The 16452-nt window shown below is 37.7% G+C and overlaps 1 long non-coding RNA gene across 1 annotated transcript; it reads right to left on the minus strand.

Moving 5' to 3' along the window:
- Nucleotides 1-2258: 2258 nt before the first annotated feature.
- On the minus strand, nucleotides 2259-10817 carry LOC109265854 (uncharacterized). Its single transcript, XR_002079380.2, has 3 exons — nucleotides 10708-10817; nucleotides 6946-7043; nucleotides 2259-2353 (listed from the first exon to the last, which is right to left on the minus strand). It is a non-coding gene; the product is annotated as an uncharacterized LOC109265854 (long non-coding RNA).
- Nucleotides 10818-16452: the final 5635 nt, after the last annotated feature.

A 16452-nucleotide genomic window follows, 5' to 3' on the forward strand; every position in this document is an offset into this window, starting at 1 on the left:
TTCCCATGCTGCACTTTTTATTCCCATGACTCATTTATTTTATAACTGAAGTTATTTTATAACTGGAATTCTTAAACGCCTTCACTTATTTTGCCCATCTTCCCAACCCCCTCCCCTCTGGTATTTGTTCTATTTATGATTCTGATTCTGTGTTTGTTTGTTCATTTGTTTTTTTTTGTTTGCTTGTTTTTTGTTTTTTAGATTCCACATATAAGTGAAATCGATTGGAATTTCTCTGTTCGACTTCTTTCATTTAGCATAATACCCTCTGGGTCCATCCTTGTCACAAATGGCAAGAACTCATTCTTTTTTATGGCTGACTGATATATGTAAATACGTGTCCATTGGTAGATGAATGGACAAAGAAGACATCGTACACTTCAAATATCTTACAATCTCATTTGTCAATTGTAGCTTAATAAAACTGAAAAAAAAAGAAAAAGAATTATTAGCTAGTTTCCCAGTATTCTCGAAATGATTGTGAATGTTCCCTCCTAGCTCTAGGAATTCCTCCTCCCATTTCCACCGAAGAAAAAATGGTGAGTATCATCTCTTTAAGTGTCAGAGTCATGACTATCTCCCCTCAGAACTCTAATTAGCTGTGTCCCGTGTCACCCAAGAAAGCTGCAACATATATCAATTTTCAGGAAGCATTTACATTCAATGAAAAGGAAGTTAAACTCTGAAAGATGGTTTGTAAAGCCCATTTGATCACAAGTTGATGGTTTTTAAAATTACTTTCCATTTTCCAGAAGTTACTATCTACTCCTGCTTCCGGTGGGTTGGAGAGTTCCAACATAACAGCTCAGATACGTCTTCAAATCTTAGGACACGTCCAGTGCCTGCAACCTCCCAAGGCTAGTGTGTTTCTTCTCACACAATCCCAATTTTGTAATTCCGATACCTATAACCTTTAGAGCGCTCCACCAATAAGGCATAAGACAAAGGGAAATTGAGGTCGTGACAATATTTTTTCTCCAGAAAAGCCTTCTACAAGGAAGACATAGCTGAATGACACAGCAGGAAATCTCAAGCAATTATGTAATATGTGGCTTTGACATACACTCCCCTGAACACAGATCATCAAGTCAAATTTAAATCTGTACATGTCCTCTGGTAAACAGCTTCTGAAATGTTTTCAAAATAACTGGTCATCAGATTTGTCTAATTAGAAACATGTCTCAGTTCCTTTCTCTGTGAGGCAGCTGTGTTAGCCTCAAGGCAGCTCTAGAGTGTTCCGTGGGACCAGTGACAACAGCAGGAGGAGTCTGGCATCGACAGACATGCAGCGAAGGCGAGTACCCTTTCACAGCTGTGGCATTAGGCATCGCGGGGTGCTTAATCTTACCGACAGTTGTCATCTTCGAAAGTAGGCAGAGAGAGGGAAAGAAAGCACGCCAAATAAGAACAACCAAAATGATGGACGGTTTCTCCCCGTGTGATCCACGGGCAACACCATCTCACCATTATTTTCTGATTATTGCTAACAAGGCAGTTCCCTGGGATTTATTCAGTTATTGAACCGGATTTTCTGGGCGTCCTAGGAAATCTTCGTGTAGGAAGGCCACCAGGTGAATCTCATGCTCACTAAAGTTAAAAACGACAACTGACAGAGCTTACCAAACAACAACAACAACAACAACCCCAGTGACCTCTAACATCTGTTGATGGCGAGTGGTGTTGACTCATTCTTCCTCTGTTCAATCTCAAGTTCAATTTTTATAAATAGACATGCTTTTGTTTATACTCCATCTTTTAGTTTTTGCTCAGTGTTCTGGGAATATGTCGGTAGGAAAACCCTTGGATGTGCTGTAGATGTATTTTGGAAGAAAACACTCGGCTATGTTTATCCCAGCGAAATGAGAAAAAACTGAAGACTGAGATGCCAAGGAGTATAAAAGAATTAGCATTCACATTTATATTTAGGGCCAAAACATAGGCTAGACAGCTAGAAACATTTTGGCAGTGTTTAATATGAAGTTGAGCATAATACAAATGGTTTCAAAATATTTGTACGGGGGAAGCCCATGGCTGCAAGGTAGCAATCAATCATCACCATCAATATTTGGATTAGGCCCCTTTGCGTTATTATTTATTTCAGTAAATTCTCAAAACAGTCCGAATGGACTCTGGACAGATTTTTCTTCTCCCAATATGATTTTCCTTGTCCTCCCCAGTGTCCCAATTCCAGTAATTGTCACATTCGGCCACTCCTTTGTTTATGCCAACAACTTTGAAGTTATCCGTAACTGCCAGCTCTCTCGCGCCTCTTTCCCTCCCTGCCCTCTGACATACCCGTGTCTGATGGGTTAGATTCATTCGCTCAGAAGACTGCTTAGATTGGCGTAAATACCTGGTAGGTGAAGATAAAAAGCCTAATGCAACACCTCATGTGTTTATAGACCTCTTAGTAGCTAGATGATTAAGCTCAAATCTCTGTCATTCCTTTACGTAAAACAACAAAGTGACAAAAATAGTGTCACAATGACCAGGAAAATGATTTGAAGGGATTTACAAATGACATCATATTGCTGACCTTGCTGTTCCTACTGGGGTGGTTTTAGGATGCAGACTCCTGTTCACCTTTACAAATACTGTCTGGTAGCCTATGTCCCACTGATTCTTCCAGATTCATTCTGCTCGATATAAATGACCTCAGCAAACACCCTGTCCCATCAGCACACACGTATTACGTTTACATCGACATTCTCCTGTTTGCCCAAAGTTTACCATTTCTCAGATTTTAGTCTGTAGATTACCTTCCCCTCTCTGTTTTACCTATCTTTCTTCTGGGTTGTTTTTCTGCCTTTCGTATGCGGGGGTGCATCGTCCTTAATGGTTATGCTTCCTTTGGTAACCTCAGTGGATCTGGGGTTATTTATCTAAGCCTGTCTGGCAGTGGTACCTGGAAACCTGACAGTGCTCTCTCTCCAGAAACAAAAATTCAAAGAATTTATTGGAAGCATATCACTTTATCAAGCAAGCTCTTTAAGCTGAAAGCAAGAGGCCCCATAGGATAATTCAAATCTACATGAAAAGCAAAGAGTTCAGCCAATGGTAATCACTAAGGTAATTCTAAAAACAATATAATTATATATTTCTCTCTTCTTCTATTAACTTATTTCAAAAGCAGTAATGTCAAGTAATATGTAGGGAATCGGACGTCTAAAATACAGATATGTAACATCTTGACAATAACAGTACAAAACAGATGGGTGGGAGGAAAGCTGTGTTAAAGGGAATGACACAACACGGTGTAGTGAAATTACAGGAACAAATGGAAAATAACAAGGTTAATACAACAAACTCTATACACATATGCTTGTTCTCTTTCCCTGAAGGGAATACAATTATTCAAGTTAATAATTATGCCAATGCATATTTGGGCCTTTAACATACACAGATGTTATGAATAAATGATAGCACAGAAAATAGGACGAGTTAATAGAAGTACAGAGAAGTAATGTTTCTATAACATACTGGAATTAAATTAGTGGAAGCCTGAATTTAATATTAATTAATTAGGAAGTATATTGTAAGCCATGGAACAACTACTCATGAAATAACCAAAAAAATGCAGATTGAAAAATAATTAAAGGAATTAGTACGTTACCCTAGAAAATATTCATTAATGTAAAAGAAAGCGGGAAAGGAAAAAATAGGAATAAAAAAACATGACACACATAGCAAACGAAAAGTAAGATGTGAAAAGTAAATGCAACTATATCAATAATAACATTAAATGTGAATAAATTGAGGGGCACCTGGGTGGCTCAATAGGCTAAGCACCTGACTTCAGCTCAGGTCATGATCTCCTTCCTGGTTTGTGAGTTCAAGCCCCGCATCTGGCTCTGTGCTGACAGCTTGGGGCCTGGAGCCTGCTTTGGATTCTGTGTCTCCCTCTCTCTCTGCTCCTCTCCTGCTCTCTCTCTCTCTCTCATAAATAAACATTTAAAAAAATTAATGCGAATGAATGAAAAATTGAATGAAAAGGCAAAGATTGTCAGACTCAGTTTAGAAAATATAAGATCTAACTTGTGCTGTATACACTTTACATTAGAAGACAAATAGGTTGAAAATAAATGGATAGAAGGGATGAAAAGGTACATTTTATAGTGATGAAAGCTAAAAATCTATAAGGAAAAGATAACAATTATAATGTTATATTCACCTAATACCAAATCCTCAAAATATATGAAAAAGTCTGAGTAAAGACAAAAACTGATAATGTGATATAATAGTTGGAGACTTGAATAATGGATAGAAAAACTAAGCAGATCAACAGGGAAATAGGACATGTGCACAACACTATCTATAAACCAAACTTCACAGAAATCTATAGAACACTGCACCCAACAACACAATACACACTGTTCTCAAGTGTACATAGAATTACAGGATTGACTATATAGTAGACCACAAAACAACTCATTAAGTTTACAAGGATTGAAATCATACAAAATATGTTCTCTGACCACAATAGAATAACATTAGAAATTTATAACAGAAAGAAATTTGGAAAATTCACAAATATATAAAAATTAAATAGCATATTCCTAAATAATAAATGAATCAAAGAAAAAAAATAAGGGAAGTTGGAAAATACTTTGAGATACATGAAAATAAAGACACAACATGCCAAACATTGGGATGCAGCTAAAGCAGAGTTCAGAAGGGAATTTATAGGTGTAAATGCGTACGTGTATATACGTGAAACATCTCAAATCAATAACCTAAATTTCTATCTTAAGATACTAGAAAAATACCAAATAACATCCTAGGAAAGAAGAAGGAAGGCAATGATAATGGTTAAAGCATCAATAAATGAAATTCAAGATAGAAAATTAATAGATAAATCAATGAAACCAGAAGTTGGTTCTTCACAAAGATTGACAAAATTGACAAACCTTCAGCTAGATTGACCAAAAAAGAAAGAAAAGAAAATTCAAACTACTAAAACCAGGAATGAAATAGGAGACATCAATACAGACATTAGAGAAACATGATGATAAAAAATACTATGAACAATGGTAGGCAAACAAATTAGATAAATTAGATGAAATGGAAAGATTCCTACAAGAAACACATTATAAAAACTGACTCAAGAAGAAATAAAAACCCGGAATAACAAGGAAAGTATAACAACTAAGCAAGTGTCACAAGAATTGAATTAACAGTCAAAAGACTTCACACAAAGAAAAGCCCAGTATCAAATGGTTTCACTGGTGAATTCTATGAAACTTTTAAAGAAGAATTAATACCAATTCTTTACAAAGGCTCAAAAAATAAAGAATTGAGGGGCGCCTGGGTGGCTCAGTTGGTTGAGCGTCCGACTTCAGTTCAGGTCATGATCTCACAGCTCGTGGGTTTGAGCCCTGCGTCGGGCTCTGTGCTGACAGCTCAGAGCCCAGAGCCTGCTTTGGAATCTATGGCTCCCTCTCTCACTCTTTGTCCCTCCCCTGCTCATGCTCTGTCTCTCTCTCTCTCTCTCTCAAAAATAAATAAACATTAAAAAAATAAAAAATAATAATAATAAAGAATTGAAACACTTCCTACCTCATTCTATGAGGTCAATATTCTCCTCATATCTAAATCATGCAAAGACATTAAACAAAAGAACTGTAGACAATATCTCTTATTAATATAGATACAAAAAATCCTCAGCAAAATACAAACAAATTTAATTTACTAACATATAAAAAGTATTACACACCATGACAAAGTGACATTAATCCCAAGAATGCAAGGTGTTTTTATATCTGAAAATAAATTAATCTATCTTGTCAATAGGATAATAACAAAAACACTATCATCTCAAAAAACATGAATTTAACCTGATAAATTCAAATTTAACCTGTGGGCATCTATGAAAAGCCCACAGCAAACATCTTTTTGTGAAAGACTCAATGCTTCCCCCTAAGATAAGAAACAATACAATGATGTCTGTTCTCACCATTTCTATTCCAGCTCCTACAAAAGATTCTACCCGGACAAAAAGACAAAGAAAAGAAGTCGTCCCAATTAGAAAGGAAGAAGCAAAACTATCTCTACTCCATAGTTGACATGATCTTGTATATAGAAAATCCCAAGGAATTCACAAAAATCATAGAACTAATAAACAAATTAGTAACATTACAGGGTACAATATTGGAATACAAAGATCAATTGTATTTCTCTAAACTAACAATGAAAGATCTGAAAATTAAAATAAGAAAACAATTCTATTTATAATAGCGTTAATGGTATAAAATACTTTATTTCTTTTTCTTAGGTATTTTGTTTCTGAAATTTATTTTAAGATAAAATTATCCAAAGGAGTGAAAAATTTATCCTCTGAAAGCTGCAAAGTATTCCTGAAAAATTAAAGAAAACCTAAATAAATGGAAAGATAGCCCATGTTCATAGATCAAAAGACTTACTATTGCTCAGATGGCAATGTTCTCTAAATTGATATACAGATTCATCATAATTCTTAACAAAATACCAGCCAGGATTTTTGCAGAATCTGACAAGCTGAACCTAGATTTCATATAGAAAAGGAAGGAAGCTGGGGCGCTTGGGTGACTTAGTTGGTTGAGCTTCAGACTCTTGATTTTGGCTCAGGCCATTATCCCAGATAATGGAATAATGGATAACGGCTTGTGGGATCAAGCCCTGGGTCTAGCTCTGAACTGAGCATGGAACCTTCTCTTTCTCTCTTCCTCTGCCCCTCTTCCCCACTTTCACTAACTCTCTCTCTCTCTCTCAAATAAAATTTTGTAAAAAGGGAAAGAACCCAGAATAGCCAAAACAAACTAAGAAAGAACAAAAATGAAGGTTTCACGCTTTCTGATTTCAAAACTTATGACAAAGCAACAGTTTTCAAGAGAGTATGTTACTGGTGTAAAGCTAGAAATATGGGTTGATGGAATAGAATTGAGAGTCAACAAATAAACCTTAACTTACATTTATGCTTGGTTGACTTGTGACAATGGTTCCAAGAAGATTCAGGGAGGGAAAGAACAATCTTTCCAACAATTGGCCTGGGCCAACTGAACATCCACCTGCAAAAGAATGAAGTTGAATCCCAAGTTCACACCATAGACAAAAATTAACTCAAAATAGGCCATATATCTGAATGCAAAGCTAAAACTATGAAACTCCTACAAGAAAAGATAGGATCAATCTTTGTGACATTGAGTTAGGCAAACTTTTCTTTGATATAATACCAAAAATACAAGCGACAAAAAAGAAATAGAGAAATTGTCTTTTATCAAAATTTAGAACTTTTGTGTTTCAAAGAATACTATCGAGAGAGTGAAAAGAAAACACCGAGAATGAAAAATATTTGCAAGTCATGTATGCTGAAAGACTTATATCTACAATGCATAAAGAACTCTACCAATTACCGAAAAATGAAGCAATTGCACAATAACCCAAAGACCTAAATAAATATTTCTCCAAACATGTGCAAATGGGCAATAAGCCCTTAAGAAGAAGCTCACCATTATTAGTCATTCAGGAAATGTATACCAAAACCACAACGATATGCCACTATATACCCATCCAGGCTATAATCAAGATATGGAAATATAAACATATATCTACACAAACGTGCATGCTTATACTAGGACTTATAATAGCCAAAATGTGGAAACAACCCCAATATATATCAAGTGATAAATAAACAAGGTATTTTCATATAATGGAATATTATTTGCCAAGAAAGAGGAATGAAATATTGGTACATGCTATGTGGACGAACCTTGAAAACATTATGCTAAGTGAAAGAAATCGGTCACAAGAGACCACATACAACATGGTTCCATTTATGTGAAATGTTGCCTAGGTCTGTGGTTTTTGGGGACAAATAAGGAGGGACTGTTGGTTATATACAGTACATTTCTATATTTGTTTACATATTCTGTGAATTCTTTCATTGGTATTTTTAGTTTTCAAAGGTACAGATCTTGATCATTTTTTGTGACATTTATACCTCAATATTTCTTATTTGTTTAGCTTTTAGTATTGCTGCTTTTTAAGACTTAAGTTTTCCATGAATTTTACTAAGCTGCAAGTTTAATGACTCTGTTTTGTGGTAAGATATGGCCAGCAATATTATCCATTGTTTTTTTTCCCCCAGCAGAGCAGATCAACGTTTTATTATACAGCTTTAGCACCTCACAGGGAGTTGGAATAGGATGACCTAGACTTTTAAGAACAGTTCAAAGAAGGCCTCATTGCACCTCCGAATGACAAACAGACGTGTGCCTCTAAGCTCTCAGACTCTCTAATTTGTGGTTCTCGTGATGAGAGAAAAAACATGGCTATTGACAAAACCAAATGTTCTGGAGGCTACCCTGTACCAGAATCGCCTATTAAAATGTACAATTAATTTAAAAGATTTCTCTGGACGCTTTATGGAAAGTAGTCTGGAAAGTAGCAACAGGGACATATGAGAATCCAATTAGGGTGTCACTGCACTCGAGAGAGAGATGATGGTGTTTGATCTAGGGTGTCGCAAAGGAGGCACTGAAACTCAATGGTGGTCGTGAGACTCATATGTGACTATATTGGATTAATGTTCGTGTCCCCACAGATTCATATGATGATGATCTCCAGTGTGATGATATTTGGAAGTAGGGCTTTTGGGAGGTAATTAAGTTTAGGAGAGGTCATGAGAGTGGGGTTGTCATTAGGTTAAGTGTTTATACAAAGAAATGCCAGAGAGCTTGCTCTGTTTCTCATATATGCAGAAAGAAAGATGTGTGTCACGTGGGCATATAGCAAGATGGCAGTTACCTACAGCCCAAGAAAAAAGACTGCAGGATGAACCTATGTTGCCAGCTCCTCGAATCCAGCCTCCAGAACTATGAGAAAGTTGGTTTGTATTGTTTCGGACACCAAGTCTATGGCACTTTGTTGTGACAGCCTGAGCTAAGACAATTATCAGTTTGACATTGTCAGCATCTTCTTATCAGTTAGGTAGATGTGCTTTGGGGATGAAATATTGATGAAAGAGTGAACAAAAAGTGATTGCTAAGTGTTCAAACAACTGCATAAACTGTTATTTACTAAAACACAAAAAAATTGGAGGAGCAGATTAAGGAGGAAAATCAAGAATCAGTATTGGATGTATTAAATTCAAGACATCTAAGCGAAGATGTTCAGTAGAAAGCTGTATATTTAAGAGTGGGTCTCAGGCTCAAGGCTAAGGCTAGACATAAGAATCTGAGATGCATCAGTGAATGGTTGATATTGAAAGCATAAGATTGCATGGGATCACCTGCAAAATAAATATGATGGGACGAAATAATAGGTCTGAATCTTGAGTAGCAAAGGTGACTGCAAAAAAGTCACCAGGAAAGTAAGTTGTCCTATAAACTGAGTCATCACATTTTAAAGGGAAATGTGATCAACTTGGTCAAATATTGCTGAGAAGGTGAGTAGTGAGGATTCATATCAATTACTGGATGGGCCACAGGAAGATTTGGGGGAAGATTTGGTGATTCCAGAGTATGGTGGGTGAGCATGAAACCTTAATTGGAATAGTTTCAAGAAAGCATAGACCCATAGTGTGTTATTGTATCATGGTAAAGCAACCGTCTCCTCTCCCCCACCGACCCCCTGGGCCTTTCCTGTCCATCACTTACACCCATCAGAGACACCCGCGCACCCATGCACTTTCACGATTGGAGGACTGAACCATGTGGAAGGATTATAGGCAAAAGGGAAAACAAAGAAAACACAGATTATTTGGATCAAAGACAAAACAATGACAGTTAAAATGTCACTTGGCCTAAATATCATTTTTTGAAATATTGACTTATGTTGATATTTTATTTTTTTAAATATTTATTTATTTATTTATTTATTTATAAGAGAGAGAGAGAGAGAGTGCAGGCTCACAAGCAAGGGAGGGGCAGAGAAAGGGAGACAGAGGGCCAGAAGCAGGCTCTGTGCTGACAGTAGAGAGCACCTAAGTGGGGCTCGAACTCAAGAACCGTGAGATCATGACCTGAGCCTAAGTCGGAAACTTAATCGACTAAGCCACTCAGGCGTCCTGACTTATGCTGAGATTTTAAAGAAATGTAAAGTTGGGGTGCCTGGGTGGCTCAGTGGGTTAAGTTTCCGACTTCGGCTCAGGTCACGATCTCACAGTTCCTGAGTTCGGGTCCCGCGTCTGGCTCTGTGCTGACAGCTCGGAGCCTGGAGCCTGCTTCCGATTCTGTGTCTCCCTCTCTCTCTGCCCCTCCCCCGTTCATGCTCTGTCTCTCTCTGTCTCAAAAATAAATAAACGTTAAAAAAAAAAAAGAAAGGAAAGGAAAAACCCATTAAAAATAGAGGGCAGAGAAAGATGTGGCTTAAAAAAATGCAAATCTATGAAGCACTGGGTTTTTAGAGGTATTTATTCAACTGTCAGTGATTGACAGGATCATGAAGTTAAAAACAAAAAACAAAAAAGGTCAATAATTTATTGCTATCCGGAATTTAAGGAAAAAGCTCATCACCATCTGTCTCATTTTAGAGAAATATAAACCATTGGTTTGAGGTTAACAAATAGGCTGTACTGTCATCTACATATGCATTAATAGCCAATATCTAAAAAGTAGTCAAAATCGAGATCTGTTTCCAGGAAGGGCAAACAGAAGCTTATTGGTGATAGAAAAAGGCCACTGAGCAAGAGATTACTTTCAGTATGAGTCAAATTCAAGGTACTTCCAGTACCTTGAGGTCAGGAGGCAGGAGAGTTTCATGTATATCTTAATATTGAAGTGAGACTCCTAAATCCAGAGCTAGTGAAAAGATTTTCAAAGTGTCTTGTACACTGCTGTTTCCCTGATTACAAAGATGCGCTGCTCAGGTGGTTGAAACCCCCGTGCTGGAACTCGTGGCCATTGTAGTAACTGTGATGTGGGCTGGGCTAAGAGGAATCTTGGCGTCAAGACTCTACGTGGTTTGTGTATACAATGGAATAGTACTTGGCAATGAGAAAGAATGAAATCCGGCCATTTGCAGCAACGTGGATGGAACTGGAGGGTATTATGCTGAGTGAAATAAGTCAGGCAGAGAAAGACAGATACCATATATTTTCACTCATTGTGGATCCTGAAAAACTTAACAGAAGACCATGGGGGAGGGGGAGGGAAAAAAAACAAGTCCCAGGCAGGGAGGGAGGCAAACCATAAGAGACTTAAACACTGAGAACAAACTGAGGGTTGATGGGGAAAGCGGGTGATGGGCAGGGAGGAGGACACTTGTTGGGATGACCAATGGGTGTTGTATGGAAACCAATCGGACAATAAATTATATTTAAAAAAATAAAAAGACTGTATATTGAGTTAAGACATGTTCCGTATGGATTAGCTGTGCTTATGTTTCCTGGAATAACGGGACCAGCAACTGAAATGACATGTCATTCCAAAGAAACAAGCTGACTTCAGGACATGACTGTCAAGAGGTTGGGCCAAAGACCTTTATGGTGAAGCGATAGGGAATATAGTGGATGGATGTGGACACTGAGACCAGACCCCTGGGTTCCGGAGTACCAACGGGAGTACCGTTGGGCGACAGCCCTCGCTTCTCTGGGTCATGGTTCCCACATCTGTAAACGAGAAAGATAATAATACAACATTCAAGGGGGATTAGGAGGAAGAAACAGCCTTGAACAAGTCACGTTCCTAGGTGAGCGTGGGTGCTATTGTATGTGCTATGCAAGTGTTCACTTTGTGTGATCACACTGAAATAAATTATTTGGGTTAAAAACCATATTATATCCCCCTAATTCAGGGATATAAATAACGTAGGTGCAGTGCAAATCCATGTTATGATGCTTGTGGAGGAAAACTAAGAAATTTCCGTTGGCAACGTGTGTATCTAAATGTCACTGGAATTGTAGTTAGCAGGACATCTGTGGCTCAAAGTTACCCCATATCAGTTTTTATAGCCTGCAATAAGCCCACAGCCCAGGGCTCGGAAATAAAATTGCAAAGATCCAGGCTATTTATTATTAGGACATTTTTGTATCTTTAAAAGAAATAACTACAAAGTTTGTTTATCCAAAAGCAAATATTTTATACTCAAAGGGATAATAAACTTTTTAAAAGTATAATGGTGAATACTAGACCGACTTTGAAGTTTTTACTTTATCTGTGGCTAATATATAAAAGCGAAAATAATTAAATTGTGCCTTGCTGTTTTCTGGGGAGGGGGGGATAAGGTCCGAAATACTTTTATTTTCCTCATTTTTTTCCCCCTTTTAAAATATACAGTCCAAATGGGTATCACTCAGTCTTCTTCACTTTCATCGCCTGAACTGCTTGTGCCGAAAGACCGCAGGCCCGCGCGGATAAATTCGGCAGCCACTGGGGACGTGTAACTACAAAACGCTTGAACTGCAGCTAGTGAGACTGAGGAACTATAATTGTAACTGATTAGTTTTCGCTGAAATTTAAAAAGTGGCACTCTGTGAAGTTGTAGAAAACTTTAGGTACCTGTGGAACAACGTGAGTCTATGAATCTACTTTTTCAACTATAAATTTTATGGGCTTAAAATGTGGCTCAAACACTTCCAGTGAAAATTTAGCACTCAAATTGGAATGTCCTATAAGTACGAAGTGCACACTAGATTGAGCAAAGAGGAAAAGAGAGAGAGAGACAGAGACAGAGACAGAGAGAGAGAGAGGCAAACCAAGAAACAGGCCCGTAACTATAGAGAACAATCTGATGGCTACCAGACTGGATGGGGGCGGGGGGGCGGGGTGAACTAGATGATGGGGATTAAGGAGGGCACCTGTTGTGATGAACACTGGGTGATGTATGGGAGTGTTGAGAAACTAATATTGTGCTGCATGTTAACTCACTAAAATTCAAATAAAAATTAAAAAAACAGATTTATAGAAAAAATAGATTTATTTCTTTATCGATTGAATAAATAGAAAAAATAAATGGAAAAAATAAGTAGACTTATTTATTTACCTATTAAATAAATAGATTTGTGTATTAAAAAGAATAGATTTCATAACCTCAATATGAGTAACAAAAAGTAAGTTAGGTTCGTTAAAATGTTTTAGATCGATTTTGTCCTGAAATTGTCTTTTGGATACATTGAACTGTATAAAATACGTTTTTAAAATTAATTTCGCCAGTTTCCTTTCACTCCCTTTGTAATGTGGACACCAAAAAAATTGAAACTTACATTTGTAGCTTGCATTATATGTTTATTAGATATTGTCCTTATGTCTAGGACGTAAGGATGAGTTCTTTCGAGGATGAGAAATTATAAATCTAAAACAAATCTCATCTTTTAATATTAATCCTTTGAGTGAAATATAATTTGATAGGCATATTTCACAAATAAAGTTCACACCTATGATTCCTACTGGGAATTTAATTGATTCCCTCCATTTTTGGGGTGGGGGGATATACAAATCTTACCGAATGCCTGTGAGTATCATGAAATAATCTGGTAGTAAATTCGCTTTGCTTTATCATTTAATCAATAAATACCTTATTTATGACTATCTGAAATATAATTTAGTCTTAGAGAAATTTAATGAAGAGTTTTCTTGGGTCTTTTGAAAAATAATAGGCATTATGTAGTTTCTATTGCTGAATGAGAATTCCGTTTCATATCCAGTCTTTTTAAAAATATGCAGATTTAACTAAGACTGCATACAAACATACATAAAATGTTATGCTATGTATAATTTCAATTTCATTTAAAGTATATTTTATTTCACATGTTAAAATTCTTCTGTGGCTAAGTCTGATACCAAAAGTTGCTTCAAAAACAACCATGTCACGTTAGGCATTTAGTTTCCTAGTCTCTATTTTTAGTATATATGTACCATATTGAACAATGTATGGCCAACTTGAAATCCTCGCATAAATAGGCATTTTCTGTTCCTTGTAGGACGAACTACTGACTGCTGAGTAGGAATTCAGTTATTCATTAGTAAGTGTGTATTTGAAATTTTACTGATATTGAATATATGGAGGAAAAATAGTGCGTTATTTATTCTTACATTAATAAGAATAATTTTTATTAGGATTTTTCAAACATACAACAAAGTAGAATTTAGTAGAGTGAATTCGCGTATTTCTATTACCAACATTCATCAACTGCCAATATTTTCCTAATTTCATTTTATCTGTGTTGCTAAACAGTTTTCCCTAAAGGATTATAAAGCATCATTTGGGGGCACCTGGGAGGTTCAGTCGGTTAAGCGTCTAACTTGGTGTCGGTTCAGGTCGTGATCTCATGGTTCCTGAGTTTGAGCCCCTCATGGGGCTCTGTGCTGACAGTGCAGAGCCGGCTTCAGATTCTCTCTCTCTTCCTCTCTCTCTGCCCCTCCCCCACTAGAGCGCTCTCTCTCTCTCTCTCTCTCTCTCTCTCAAAATAAATAAATAAACTTAAAAAAATAAAGCGTCATTTTATTCACTCATAAATTCCCTGAGAAGGTATTTAAATTTTGTTTAGCACAGCCGCCCTACCATTTTAACGTCAAACAAAAATATTACCTAATGTAACTCCGTATGCAAGTGTCATTTTAAAAAATCAGTGTGTTTGAAGCAGGATGCAAACAGAATCTACTTTCTTATGTCCCTGGGGCTTATCCTAAGAACCGGCTCTCTCCCATTCTATACCAACAGGGGAACGGGACGCAAATGTGCCTGTACTTGGCTCATTCGCGTGGTAGTTTTGCATGGGCTGACTTATTTGCTCTCAAAAGCCGGAGTGGTCTATAAACACTGCAATCTGTAAAGTTTTGTGGAATAAATATTTAGCTTTGAAGCCAGTTAAAATAAAATTTCTGTTGCTTGAAAACAAATACAGGAGGGGCACCTGGGTGGCTCAGTCGGTTCAGTGTCTGACTCCCAATCTCAGCTCAGGTCACAATCTCACAGTTTGTGAGAGCCCCACGTCCGGCTCTGTGCTGATACCACGGAGACTGCTTAGGATTCTCTCTCCCTCTCTGTCCCTCCCTCCCTCACATGTGGGTGTGCTCAAAATACATAAATAAACTTAAAAAAAGGAAAATTGGGGCGCCTGGGTGGCTCAGTTGGTTGAGCATCTGACTCTTGATTTTGGTTCAGGTCAGGATCTCCTGGTCCGTGAGTTTGAACCCCACATTGGGCTCCAGGCTGACAGCAAGGAGCCTGCTTAGGGATTGCGTCTCTCCCTCTCTCTCTGCCCCTCACCTGCTTGCTCTCTCTCTCTCTCTCTCTCTCTCAAAGTAAATACACTTTTTTAAAAAAGACAAAGGAGGGACAAAGAAAGAAGACATGGGAGGTTAGAATGTAGACAGTTTGGTTTGAGAATGTAAAACGCTACCCTTCCATTTACGTACCTACACAAGTATGTATGAATGCATTTTGCCGTAAAGGGGAAGAGCCAAATGGAGTCTTAACCTGGAACCAAAAACAGGTGTAAGAGAATTTCTTTAAATTACACGCCAACGGGAATGAGCTAATAGAGAGCCAAGAACTGATGGAGGAGAGAGAGGACCATATTTGCAAGCTGAGTTACCCTATCATTCCTGACGTGTTTCCTTCATTCATCACAGATATCCCCCCTCCCCATCCTGTTGATAATGTAGATGTCCGTGCCATTGGATTGGATTGGAGTAAATTAGGGGAAGAGTTTGTAATGATGGTCTTCCTTGTAACCTAAGCACATCTTTGTCCAAATTGCCTATATGGAGACAACCTTCAGCCCAAGCAGGAGATGGTGTCTCTTCAGAGACTGATTGCTTTCCCACCTTGACTCCTGTCATAAGTTGATTTGCTCATGGAACCCAAAAGTGCCATGAGTGGAGATGCCCCGTAAGCTTTAATTATGGGGTTTCTGTCTGGATTACCGAGTCTCTGCTGTTGAGCCATATTGTGTCTGTGTGTGCATGTCTGTGTGTGCGTGCCTGTGTGCCTACCATTTACATACACCAGCACCACGCTGCTTAAACCGTAGCTAATATTTGGGAAACTGGATAACATCAAGATGTTGGAAGTTTGGGAATGACTTCTTTACTCTTGCCCCAATAGTAGTATAAAATATATAGGCTTTTGCCCCTCCAGACACAAGAGCTGTGAAAGATCCTACTCCATTTACAAGATTAATTTGCTAATGATTTAAAGGAACGATTGCATTGCACACCTCTCTCCTGAGAGTTCCTGGGAAATCCTAGAGAACTCGTTTGACCTCAAGTGTACTGTCTCTCACAATTCATCCTGGAGAATTGTATGAGCGACAAGAGGCCCCATGAAAGCAAAATGTGGCAGTGATGTCTTCATAAAAGATACTATTTCTCCCCATTTCTCTTCCCACTTCATGCAATATTTTTACTTCCTTCAAAGTTCAGGAGTCTAGTTTTACATTTTAGGTCTTAAAAAATGTTTTCACAGTTTTCTTCCCCACCCCCGTGTTCTCTATTCTCTTCCATTTTTTAAAGAGGTCATACGTTGAAGAGCTCA

This window comes from Panthera pardus, unplaced genomic scaffold, assembly GCF_024362965.1.
Source record: "Panthera pardus isolate Hobbes unplaced genomic scaffold, ASM2436296v1 HiC_scaffold_1, whole genome shotgun sequence".
Lineage (NCBI taxonomy): Eukaryota > Metazoa > Chordata > Mammalia > Carnivora > Felidae > Panthera > Panthera pardus.